The sequence below is a fragment of the Equus caballus genome, chromosome 7, assembly GCF_041296265.1.
Source record: "Equus caballus isolate H_3958 breed thoroughbred chromosome 7, TB-T2T, whole genome shotgun sequence".
Taxonomy (NCBI): Eukaryota; Metazoa; Chordata; class Mammalia; order Perissodactyla; family Equidae; genus Equus; species Equus caballus.
In genome coordinates this window covers 39075968-39089881 of record NC_091690.1, presented here as the reverse complement: position 1 = coordinate 39089881, position 13914 = coordinate 39075968, and the positions used below count along the sequence as shown (strand labels likewise).

Sequence of the window (13914 nt, the reverse complement as noted above, 5' to 3'; positions counted from 1 at the left end):
TTTGCTATTACTCAGACTGTGGTCCATGAACCAAATGTCCCCTTGGAATTTGTGGAAATGTAGAACCCCACTCCAGAACTTCTGAATCATAACCTGCATTTTAAATAGGATCCCTACTTCATTCCAATGCGAATTAAAATTTGAGAAGCACCGATGTAGCCAATTAAGAAAGTCTATGGAATTCAACATAAAAGTCCCTTGGTTTTCAGTAATTATTATAAGGCAATGATTCCTAGTCTTTGTGGTGAGGGGGAGCAGAATACACGACCCCAAAATGTGCCCCTTTGGCATATGGGTCATTTTAGGCTGAAGGCAATCAAGACCCAGCAGACGCAAGGAAAATTTCACCTCTCCCTTAACTACCTGAACAAAGTTTAGATAGGGAGCCTGGCCCAGAAAGAAGGCTATTACCAGGGATAGCTTTTCATCTGAGAGACCTGCCTGTGCGGCAGGGCAAGCATCCAGTTACCAGACATCTGCTCTTCTTACTGTGTGTGAATCGTCCTCCTCCCCTCTGAAGCCCAGGCCCCATCCCGATCCTTACCTCAGGGTGGCATATAAGCCTCAACCGCCCAACTTGCCCTTGAGTCTCATATCTTTGGGGCTCCCACACACACAAAATTAAATTTGTTTTTCTCCTGTTAATTTGTCTTAAGTCAATTTGACTATCAGACCAGCCAAGCAACCTAGAAGGGTAGAGGAAAAAATTTTCTACCCCTACAAAGTGATGTTGGACTCCTTGGAACATGCTGGAAACTATTGAATCTGCCCTCGAATGAAACACACAAGTGAATCTGAACACAGTACTTTGCATAAAAGTTGTAGAAGGTGTCACAGTCTCAAGGTTAAAAGCCAGGTCTTACTTTTCTTCTCTAACCTGGAAGAAGACTTTTCAACAATTCACATATTAATGGACTGAACAACTAGGGCATGAATACAACCTGAATAGTTGAGATGTTTGGTGTGGATGTAACTTTTGTGTGAAGAAATAAACAAAACTAAAAAGCCTTTTTTTTCCAGAAATCTTGTCACCAGCAATGGCGGCATTTGTAGGTATTAGTGATTAATGTTTCTTCCTGGAGATGAAATAACAAAATTTAAACTTAATTTTGATTTTGTCTTGACTAAAATGAAAAGAAATGTGATGCCTTGCTGGAATTTGAAAAGAATCCTTTCGGGGGAAGAATCCTGCTTAATTCTCAAGCTCTCTGTTATTTTAATACGATAAGGAAGAGAAGTTAAGAGCACATTTACATTCCAGGACCACAGGAGTAGAGTAAATAAAAAACACTGTTAAGGAGGAGAAAAGGTCTTACGTAAATTGAAATCTATGCAGGACTTGTCTCTCGTTAATGTTTCCTGAGAAAGAGCAAAAAGCTCAGGCAGTTAAAAATCCAAACACGAAGCACCATGGAAGTCGACAAAGTACAACGTGGTTTTCCCCTCATTTCTTACTCTCTCCTACTTTTAATAATCAGAGAAATGTAGTCCTCACTAACAGAAGATTGTTTCTCTAACTGATGGCACTTAGTGTCCTCTCCATCTTTGAAATCATGCATCCATGGCCTTGTTAACAACATCACAGTGTTTTACTCTTCTTTATTGCCACGTGTGCTAGAAAATCCATCCAAATTTTTTTCATCTGATTTGCATCAGCAATATCTACTTCTGAGGATTGTTCATGGATTACTCATAAATATTCAGTGCAATGTTTCTGTGGGTCTTAATCTTTGCTATATTTGGCTTAGGGTTTTGTTTTCTAAAAAAAATCTCCCATTTCCTTTCTCCCATCAGAATAAGACTGACCCCAGTTTACTGTCTGGTCAGCCCATAGATTTGCAGTCTCACTTAGATCACACGGGCCACGCGTGTGAAAGACTCAGCAGGCTGTAGGCACCATACAGAAAGGGGGGTTTAAGGCAAAGTGGAAATTGCCCTGCATTGATTTTTAAAATTAAGTGTAAGGTAAACCAAAAAAGGTACTCTGAAGGTTTCATTGGTAAAAATTCTTAGAAAGTATTTTAATGTTTTCTGGCAGCTATCTTTTTGAAAACTGGTCATTTACATCTCCTTAGTGTACTCCACTAAAGTTTTGTTTTTTCCATTTTACTCCATAATGCTACTTTTCCTACCACTGGCTTAAAATCTGCAGCTATCTTTATCTTCTATCCACTATGTCCTTCTGTCATTTTCCGCATCACTGCTCAGCTAGAGGTGAAGCCAAATCAAACACAGGAGGAAAAAGTTGGCAAAAGGCCACAGTTTTGGCCAAACAGTCTACACTGAACAGAGCCCTCGGCCTCTGCCTGGAAAGTCACCTTCTCTAATAACAACCAGCCACCCAGCTACTCCAGGAGTTTACCCACAGGAGACAGCAGACAGGGGCCACCATCTACAAACCACTTTGGAACCAAGCGGTGTGATCAGAAAAAAAGGAATCCTAGATTGCCCAGTTGTGTTCCCTGCTGTCAGAGCGGGGGTTCAGAGAGGATCAATAGTCACCTTGGCAAGAGAGCAGACCACAGGCAACGTGGTAAAGCAGGTCAAGTGTGCCTGGAGCAGAAGCCTGGACGCCTGGGACTCCAGAAAATCCTTTTGAATAATTGAGTCATGGCACACATCTCATTTCTTGAAAGACAAAGCTAAGTACATAATAGCCTCTCCATATCTATGTATTTTTCTGTGGTATTTCCTATGATTATCGTTACTATTTAGGAAAACTGTTAGTTCGTATTTAATTATTTCATGTCTAGTCGTCATTTCAAACTCTTCTAGGCTCAATTATAACACATCTCCTTTGGATTTCTGCAGATAACACTAACTTTGTTTTCTCCTTTCCAAAAATTATCTTTTATTTTTGTTTTATATTTTATTTCCTTGGTTTGAACTTCCAGAGCAGTGTTAAATAATTGCAATAAACGTGACATCGTTATCTCCTTTTAATAGAAATGCTTCAGTTGATTATTACAAGTTGGATACCGTAGTGGGTTGAATTATGTTCCCCAAAAAGATACGTTAAAGTCCTAACCTTTGGAACTTGTGGATGTGATGTTACTTGGGCATAAGGTCTTTGCAGACGTAATCAAGTTAAGGTGAGGTCACACGGGATTAGAGTGGGTCCTAAAGCCAATGATTGTTGTCCTTAAAAGGAGAGGGAGACTTGGGGACACACACATGCACACAGAAGGAAGACAGCCATGTCAAGATGGAGGCAGAAACTGGAGTAATAACAAGCCCAGGAATGCCAAGGATTGCCAGCCACCACCAGAAGCTGGAAGAGGCAAGGAAGGATTCACCCCAGAGCCTTCAGAGGGAGCATGACCTTGCCAATACCTTGGTTTTGGACTTCTAGCCTCCAGAACTGTAAAAGAATAGTTGTCTATCGTTTTAAGCCATTCAGTTTATGGTAATTTGTTCCTAGGAAATTAATACAGATAGTGTTCGTGTTTTTTTTTTAAAATGCATGTAATATTTTTATTATCACTAAGAGATTTCCTTTTATTTTATTTTATTTTTTGAGGAAGATTAGCTCTGAGCTAACATCTGCTGCCAATCCTCCTCTTTTTGCTGAGGAAGACTGGCCCTGAGCCAACATCCATGCCCATCTTCCTCTACATTATATGTGGGGTGCCTACCACAGCATGGCTTGACCAGCAGTGCATAGGTCCGCACCCAGGATCTGAACCAGTGAACCCCAGAGCACCGAAGCAGAACGTGCACACTTAACCGCTGTGCCACTGGGCTGGCCCCTGTTCATGTTTTAAAAGAGATATTTAAGAAGAACAATTCCACTTCTCCTTGATTATGATATATTAGAAAATTAACAAGCAATGAGCACTCTTTTATCTATTGAATACTTGCTAAATATTTATGTATTTTAGTTTTTAAATGTCTTCATATATATGCACATAGATTATTTTATATAAATCTATAAATATGATGATATGATATATCCTGGATTTTATGATTTTTTTATATTGCAGTCTTTTCTTTTTTTTTTTTAAAGATTTTATTTTTTCCTTTTTCTCCCCAAAGCCCCCCAGTACATAGTTGTATATTCTTCGTTGTGGATCCTTCTAGTTGTGGCATGTGGGACGCTGCCTCAGCGTGGTCTGATGAGCAGTGCCATGTCCGCGCCCAGGATTCGAACCAACGAAACACCGGGCCACCTGCAGCGGAGCACGCGAACTTAACCACTCGGCCACCGGGCCAGCCCCTTTTTTTTCTTTTTTTGCTTGGCACTCTCCTCCTCTTCTCCTGCCCTTCACCTGCCTCACCCTAACCCACATACCGAGATAACTATTAAATAGTTTTTCTCCTTGCTCAACCATATGCACAACACGTATGTGTTAAGCATATATTCACAAATGTACAGATATTTTCATATACATATAAAGTACAAACATAAATATACTAGGGTTTTCTCATTATATATTTTTCAAAATGAAATATTACACATGTGATGGTCAGTTATATGTGTCAACTTGGTTACTCCATCAACACTAATCTAGGCGTTGCTAAGAAGGTATTTTATAGATGTTATTAAAAGCCATAATCAGGGGCCGGCTCCGTGGCTGAGTGGTTAAGTTCGCGTGCTCTGCTGCGGCGGCCCAGGGTTCGGATCCTGGGCACGGACATGGCACCGCTCGTCAGGCCACGTTGAGGCGGCATCTCACATCCTACAACTAGAAGGACCTGCAACTAAGATATACAACTGTGTGTGTGGGGGGGGGGGGGGTGGGGGGTGGGGGGGGTTTGGGGAGATAAAGCAGTAAAAAAAAAAAAAAAAGATTGGCAAGAGTTGTTAGCGCAGGTGCCAATCCTTAAAAAAAAACAAAAAAAGCCATAATCAGTGACTTTAAGGAATATCCTAGATGATCTGGGTGGGCCTCATCCAATCAGTTGAAAGACCTTAAGAGCAGAACTGGGACTTCCAGGAAAAAGAAGAAATTCTCCGAGACTGAAGCTTCCCCCTGTTCCAGAGAGTTCCAGCCTGCCCTTCCGACAGCCTGCCCTGTGGACTTGCTTAGCGGCCCCCACAATCCTGTAAGCCAATTCCTGCCATAAATCCCTTAAGAGATGTTCCCACTGGTTCTGTTTCTCTAGTTGATTCCTGGCACAACACAATTTCTTCATGTTGGCTTTTTAATTCAACAATATTTCTTGGAAATCCCTCCAAGCCCACTGATAAATTTATCGTTCATTCTCTTTAATTGCTTCATACTGTTCTATGTGTAGATGTACCATTATGTTTTGATTGCTTCCAGTTTTATGACTTTATGAAAAATACTACATTAAACACCTTATATTGGTGCTTTTCTTTCTTCTGGAAAGAATCTCAGAATGGGGACTGCTGAATTAAACAATTATACAGGTATTACCTATAATATGTATCTACTTATATACATATTTAATTTTAATGGATGTTACTACCTTGCTTTCCAAAAAGACTGGAATGATTCATAAAGCCACTAACATCATAAGAAAGTGCTCTAACAGTAGGTGCTACTGTTCTTTTAAATTTTTTTCTGATGAATATAAAGTAATATCTAATAATTATTTTAATTTCCATTTCCCTGATGCTTAACGTTTGTGTATCTTGTAATATGGTTTTGGGCATTTGGATTTGCCCTTCCCTGAAGTTTTCTTTTCTTTTGGCTGGGAAAGATTCACTCTGAGCTAACATCTGTTGCCAATCTTCCTCTCTCTTCTTTTTTTCTCTCCAAAGCCCCAGTGCATAGTTGTATATCCTAGTTATAAGTCCTTCTAGTTCTTCTATGTGAGCCACCGCCACAGCATGGCTACTGACAGACGAGTGGTGTGGTTCCATGACTGGGAACTGACCCTGGGCCACCAAAGTGGAGCAGGCTGACCTTTAACCTATAGGCCATCAGGGCTACCTCTCCCTGAAGTTTTCTTAATACCCTTTGTCTGTTTTACCTTTGGGTTGTTTGCTTCTTATAAATTTCTAAGAAATTACTCCGTAATTGCTCTTTGTATAGCAAAAATTCTGATGTGTTGTTTATTGGCTTTGTTTATAGTATATATAGCCAAGGTTTTTATTTACATGTAATTAAAACATGTCTATTGTCTCCATTATAGTTTTTCTTCTTTTTTTTGGTGAGGAAGATCAGCCCTGAGCTAACATCTGTGCCAATCTTCCTCTGTTTTGTATGTGAGATGCCTCCACAGTCTGGCTCGATGAGTGGTGTGTAGGTCTGTGTCCAAGATCTGAACCTGTGACCTCCAGGACACTGAAATGAAGCATGCAAACTTAACCACTACGCCACTGGGCTAGCCCCTAGCTTTTTCTCCATTACAGCTTCTTGGTTTTTCAAGTCTTGGTGGAGAAGGTCACCAGTGTCCCTAGAAGAGACGGTATATATAGTATCCCAGATTGTTTTAGGAGATTTTTATTGTTTTATTGTTCTATTTAAGTCTTTCAGTATTTTTGTTTATATTATGTTTACCTAAAAAACCTTTGAGGGGCTAGCCCCATGGCTGAGTGGTCAAGTTTGCATGCTCCACTTCGGTGGCCCAGGGTTTTGCCGGTTTGGATCCTGGGCGAGGACAGGGCACCACTCATCAGGCCATGCTGAAGCAGCATCCCATATGTCATAACTGGAAGGACCCACAACTAAAAATACACAACTTTGTACCAGGGGGCTTTGGGGAGAAAAAGGAAAAATAAAACCTTAAAATAAACAAATAAAATAAAATAAAAATCCTTTGAGACTTTGGTAAATCCTAACCACATTATAAATAAATAGAGATTAAATTCTCCTTTTCAAATTCTTAACCAGTTAAAAAATTTTCTTGACTTATAATGGTTAGAAGTTCCAAAAACAATCTTAGCAGCTTTATTGAGCTATAACTGACACACATTAAACTGCACATGTTTAAGGTGGGCAGCTTAACAAGATTCAAAATATGTACACATCCATAACTCCATCACCACAATCAAGAAAAGGAACATAGTCATCATCTTCAGAAATTTCCTTTTGAACCTTTGTAATCCCTTCCCCTTCCCCCGCCCCACACTATCACTGATCTGCTTCCTACCTCTACAGATTAGTTGGCATTTTCTAGAATTTTATATAAATGGAATCATGAAGTATATACCTTTTTTTGGTCTGGCTTATTTTACTCAGCATAACTATTCTGATACTAATTTACATTGTTGCACGTGCTAATAGGTCATTTCTTTTTATTGCTGCATAGTACTCCGGAGCATTGTTTGAAACCGAGAGCAGGCTTTCCATACATTTTACGTTCATGTTACCTGTAGAGGTTCTTACATGTACAATAAGCAGCGTAATTTGAGAGAAGGTTTTTCCACCCTTAGTACATATATAGGGTGTCTCTCCTGTCTGAAGGTTATAATATTTAATGAAGTATAGTTTCTGCCTGAAGATTTTTGCACATTCATTGTACAGTCATGCGCTGCATAACAACATTTAGGTCAACAGACCACATATATAACAGTGGTCCCGTGAGATTAGTACCATACAGCCTAGGTGTGTAGTAGGCTACACCAGCTAGGTGTGTGTAAGTGCACCGTATGATGCTCACACATGATGAAATCGCCTAAAGATGCATTTCTCAGAACACGTTCCTGTCATTAAGCCACGCATGACTGTATTTATAGGGCATCTCTCAAACGGGAATTTTCATTTGCCACTGAATGCTTTCCCACCTTCCTTACAGGCATAGGGTTTATCTCCAGGATGACTTCTTTAGTGTCTAACGAGGCTTGATTTCTGAATAAAAGCTTTCTCACACCTACGACATTCACAAGATTTCTCTCTTGTATGGATTATTTGATGAATAATAAGGTTGTCCTTTAAGCTGAAGATTGTCCACGTTCTTTGCATTTATAGAGTTTCTTTCCAGGATGAATGTTTTGATCTTTAAGGAGGTTCTAGCTGAAGACACTTACACACTGATTACATTCAGGGGTTTCTTTCCAGTATGAATTTCCTCATGCTCTGTGAGATTTGATTTGCTCCTGAAGGCTTTCTCACTTTCCTTCCGCATGAACGGTTTCTCTTCAGCATGTCTTCTTTGGTGTCTACCAGTCTTGATATTTGAATAGAAGCTTTCCCACATTCATAAGGTTTCTCCCTAGAACAACGAGAATAAGTTTTTTCTGTTACAGCTGAAGGCTTTTCCACTGTTACACAGTTTTCTTCCTATATGGCTTCTTAAACGTAGGGCGAGGGAAGAGTCAAGAGAACACTTGAAAAAAAAAACACTTGACTACAGCAGCACATGCATGAATGCACACTCTCCATGACGGGTTTTCTCGTGATCTCTTAGGCATTGTGTCAGGCTAAAGGTTTTCCACATTTATTATCTGCATGACTTTTTCTCCAGTATGACCTTTTTTATGCTTAAGGAGATCTGATTTGGCTGGAGGCTTTCCAACATTCCTTACATGCTATAGTTCCTCTTTCATATTAATTCTCGGGTATCTGTTGACATTATATTTCTGAGAAGACTTTTCTCACGACAATTACCCTTAAATGAGATTACTACAAATAGGATGAACCATAGCATACTCATTACATTCATGATAATTCTTGCCTCCACAGCTTCCCTCATACTGAAATCTAAAATAGGGTCCAAATCTTTCAAACTAAGTCACATTCATAAAGGTGTTTTCTTGAAGTAACAACGTTTGGTGGAAAGTACTTTTCCATTTCACACACATCCTGTCTTTTTCCTTGACTGTATTTCATGGAGAAAGATGTAACTTAATTCAATCTTCATGCTGCTTTTCCCTCTGCTTATTAACTGTCCAGGCTTCTCCTGCACATCACCTCCTCTACGGTCCTTTCTCCAACATCCGTTACTCTAAGTGTTTGAACTGAAGATGATATCCAGTTTTGTGACTCAAGATTTCTAGGAGTCTGGGACACAATCAAAAGCAGATACACCATAACAGCAAGTTCTTCTGCAGTCATCTTATCTACATTTTTTTTTTAAAAGCTGATTTTATTTTCCACTCCACAATAAGTGTGTCTGATTTTATATAAAAATCACATTTTAAAATAATTACCTGCTCAATTCCTTAGGCTTTTCCTTTCAAATCTTTAAAAAAAAGCCAAACTGGTGCCGGCCCTGTGGCCGAGTGGTTGAGTTTGCATGCTCCACTTTGGTAGCCCAGGGTTTCCTCCGTTCGGATCCTGGGCACGGACATGGTATCGCTTATCAAGCCAGGCTGAGGCGGCATCCCACATAGCAGAACCAGAAGGACTTGCATGTAGTGTATACAACCACGTACTGGGGGGATTTGGAGAGAAGAAGAGAAGAAAGAAGAAGAAGAAGAAAAAAGATTGGCAACAGTTGTTAGCTCAAGTGCCAATCTTAAAAAAAATTATTGTTTAAATGCCCCCCAAACTGTTGCTATCTCATAAATGCTCATAATCCCAGCCATTCACATTCAGATACCCTGCCCACCCCCCTAGGATTTCATCTGCATAGAGTCTCACCCGCTTTATGATGTTGTCTTAGTTTCCTATGGCTGTCATAACAAAGCACCATAAACTAGGGAGCTTAAAACAATAGAAATTGACTCTCTCTCAGTTCTGAAGGCCAGGTGTCCGAAATGAAGGTGCTGGCAGGGCATGCTCCGGCTGAAGGCTCTAGGCAACCATCCTTCTCCTCTTCAAGCTTTTGGTGGTTGCTGGCAATCTTTGGTTTTCCTTGGCTTGTAGATGCATCATACTCCATTTCTGCCTCTGCCTTCATATGTCCTCCCCTTGTGTATCTGAGTCTTTGTTTTCTCTTCTTTTAAGAACACAAGTCATCGGGCTGGGCTCAACCTATTCAGTTTGACCTCATCTGAGCTAATTATATCTTCAAAGATCCTATTTCCAAATAAGGTCAGAGTCACAGGTCCCAGATATAAACTTTGGAGGATACTATTCAACCCAGTACAAACTCACACAGCCAGTTACACTCATAGTTACCCGCACTTGGACCCCGTTAGGCTTCTTCCTCAACCACCCTACCTAAGCGTGAAGCTCTGAACAACCCTGGCCTGGTCACCAACTCCTTGACTGTGTCTCTGCAGCCCACCCAGTTCCTATATGGGTCACCCCCTTTCGTCACAGGGCAGACCTGGAGCCAAATGACTGGCCTGTTTGTTTTTTTGACTATTATCTTGTTTTATTATTTTAAATTTGCAGAAAAGTTGCAAAAATATAACAAGAATTCTCATACACCTGCTATGCAGTTTCCGCATATGTTAACATTTTAATCATATGTATACATATTTTTTCTTTTTCTGTACTGTGTGAGAATAAGTTGCAGATACATTTCTCCTTTACTCTGTGTATATTTCCTAAAAGCAAGGATATACCTTTATAAATCCACAGTACAATCATCAAAATCAGGAAATTAACATTTATATAATATTATTACCTAATCTACAGATTTTATTCCAACGTGACCAACTGTCCCACTAATGTCCTTGATATATGTAAAAATGTTTTTTCCTGTTCCAGGATGCAATTCAGAGCATATATTGCACTTAGTTGTCATGTTTTTTTAGTCTCCTTTAGTCTGCAACAGTTTCTCAGGCTTTCTTTGTTTTTCATGACAATATTTCTTTTTTTTTTTTGAGGAAGATCAGCCCTGAGCTAACATCTGCTGCCGATCCTCCTCTTTTTGCTGAGGAAGACTGGCCCTGAGCTAACATCTGTGTCCATCTTCCTCTACTTTATATGGGGGACGCCTACTACAGCATGGCTTGCCAAGCGGTGCCATGTCCACACCTGGGATCCGAACCGGTGAACCCTGGGCAGCCAAAACAGAATGTGGGAACTTAACCGCTGTGCCACTGGGCCGGCCCCCATGACAATATTTTTAAGGTGATTACAGGCCCGTTATTTCGTAGAATGTTCCCCAATTTGGGTTTGCCTCTTGTTTCCTTATAATTAGATCCAGGTTGTTCATTTTTGGCAGCCATATTGCAGAGATGAAGTTGTGTCCTTTTCCGTGTATCATATGCAGAGGCACGTAGTATCTACTGTCCTATTCCTAAGCACGGTAACTTTGATCGCTATGATGGCATCTGCCAAATTTCTCTATGTAAAGTTATTATATTTTTCCTTTGTAATTAATAAGTATATTTTGTAGAGATATTTCAAGACCATGTTGATATCAAACCATCACATTCTCATCCATTAGTTTTAGCATCCATTGGTAATTCTTGCTTGAAAAAATTATATAACTGTTATAGTTGCTGCCAAATTATGTATTTTCTTTTTCTAGAATTCCTTTTTCTTTTATTAGATTGCTTTCCTCTGTAATTATGAGCTTTCCCTTTTTACTTTGTTTTTAACTTTTGTAGCTTCTTCTCTCTGCTGCCTGCTCTGTGATGCACTAAAGAAAAAGTCTCTTACAAATAGCGTATACAATATTTCAGTTTTTATTGGCCTATCTTATCTGCTATACTATTGGCAACAGATGTCACTCTTTGCCTCCCATTCTTTTTTCAGGCAACTCTTAATAAGTTTCCTAACGTTCCCCTGAAGCTGCCATTGACAAGTTACCAGCTCCTTCCACCTCCATCTTCCCAGACCCACAGGTTATCTGTCTTTATCTTTACCTCCCAGCAACAGTAGCTGCTGCATCCTTTTGAAACCCTTTCTTCCTTTGGATTCTCAGAGCCACCCTCGTCTGTGCTCCTCCTGTTTCACTGGCCTTCACAGTCTCTTTTGTTGGCTTCCCTGCTATCTCTCACCTCCAAATTCAGCAGCTCTCAAGAGCTCAGTCCCGGACCTTCTTGTCTTCTCCATATACACTCTCTCCATCATCTAATCCTCATTAGAAGGCCTTATCTCATTAGAATTCATGTAATCCTATGTATTTAAATACAATTTATAGTCTGATGAATCCTAAAATTGTATTGTAGCCCTGATCTCTCTTTGAATTCCAACTGCTGATACAGTAGGTCCAATTGGATTTCTAAGAGATATTAGAAACTTAACATGACTACAATAGAACTCTCAATTTTCTAACCCTTTCTTTCCCAGTCTTCCCAATCTCAGTTAAGGCAGCAACATTTACGTCACTCAAGTCTCAACTTCATAAGACACTCTTGATCATTCTCTTGTCATCACTAGAAACCCCTACTCTGTCCCATTATCTTCTCCATTTGCAAGTTCTGTGGCTTTATCTCCAACACATAGCTGGTGTCCATATACTTCTCTCCAATTACACTACTAGTTTAGTCAAGATCACTCTCATTTTGTGATTAGAGCATACTACAAGAGACCCCTAACTATCCTCCTTGTCTCTCGTTTCTTGTCCCCTCTCCCAACAGAATAAGCTTCCTACAGCAGCCAGAGTTATCTTTAAAAAAAAAAAAAAGTTGTGAGGCGGGCCCCATGGCTGAGTTGGTTAAGTTCGTGCACCTTGCTTCAGCGCTGGGTGTCGCCGGTCCAGATCTGGGGTGCAGACCTGGCACCGCTTGTCGGGTCGTGCTGAGGTGGCATCCCACATAGCAGAAATAGAAGGACCTACAACTAGAATATATAACTATGTCCTGGGGGGCTTTGGGGAGAAGAAGAAAAAAGAAAAACAAAACAAACAAACAAACAAAAAGATTGGCAACAGATGTTAACACAGGTGCCAATCTTAAAAAAAAAAAAAAGTTATATCATACCTCTGCTTAAAAATTCCAACTAGGGGTCAGCACGGTCGCGCAGTGGCTAAGTTCCCATGTTCCGCTTAAGTGGTCCAGGGTTCGCCGGTTCAGATTCTGGGTGCAGACATGGCACCGCTTGTCAAGCCATGCTGTGGCAGGCGTCCCACATATAAAGTAGAGGAAGATGGGCACGATGTTAGCTCTGGGCCAGTCTTCCTCAGCAAAAAGAGGAGGATTGGCGGCAGATGTTAGCTCAGGGCTAATCTTCCTCGAACAAACAAACAAAAGTCCAACTACTTTAAACTGCACTTAAAATACAATAACCACTCCCATACCATAGCCCTCAAAGCTTTAGGTGATCTGGCCCTTGCCTACTCCCCCAAGTTTTCTTGGATCACTATACTCCTTGTCCTGTGTTCCAGCAACTCTGGGCTTCTTACTGTTTTTCAGCGTGTTAGAGTGAAAGCTCCATGAAGGCAGGAATTTTTATGTGTTGTGTTTTTCCTTTTGTCTACAGGGTTAATTGACAAATCCCGAAGCACCTGGGACAGTGCCTGGAATATCACAAGCATTCAGTGAGTACTTTTTCAATGGAAGAAGAGATGAATATTTGTATGCCATGCTTCTTTTTCCCCCTCATGCCTTTTCATTTGCCATTCTCTCAGACTACAATGTTCTCCAAATCTTAGCACGGCTGGCTTTCTTTTTCATCACTCAGCTCAAATGTTAGTATCTTAGAAAGAACTTCTTTGGTCCCCTATTTAAATTGCCAGAATTTTCCTCTCTTTTGCATTTTCCTGCTTTATTTTCTTCATAGCACTTATTATCACCTGGAATTATTTTATTAATTTTCTTCTGTTGCCTTCACTAGAATGTAAGCTCCAAGATAGCAGAGACTTTGTTTTTGGTTCCCATTCTATCCTCATTGTTCAGAACAGTGATTGGTACACAGCACATATTCAAAAAATACTTGTATACTGAATGGAGTGAATTTTACTGTGTGAATTTAAGAATTAATTTAAAATTACATATAAAATGCAGATTCCTGAGGTTCACTCCAGCCTTCTGAATGAGAAAAATCTCTGGGGTGGTGTCCACCTGCAATATTTGTGCACTGGAAAGTTTTAGATCATTTCTCTAAGTCCAGGAGGGTAACGTGGGCTCTCCAGTCCAGATGGCCCTAGTCCTCATGTCAAGTTCTCCTTTTGGGGGTTCCTTGGTATCATTTGTTGTCAGCAGACCTCAGCTGGGACATC

General features: G+C 40.3%; 1 long non-coding RNA gene across 1 annotated transcript; it reads right to left on the bottom strand.

Moving 5' to 3' along the window:
* Positions 1–6830: 6830 nt before the first annotated feature.
* On the bottom strand, positions 6831–9763 carry LOC138924999 (uncharacterized). Its single transcript, XR_011440565.1, has 3 exons — positions 9495–9763; positions 9062–9285; positions 6831–8124 (listed from the first exon to the last, which is right to left on the bottom strand). It is a non-coding gene; the product is annotated as an uncharacterized lncRNA (long non-coding RNA).
* Positions 9764–13914: the final 4151 nt, after the last annotated feature.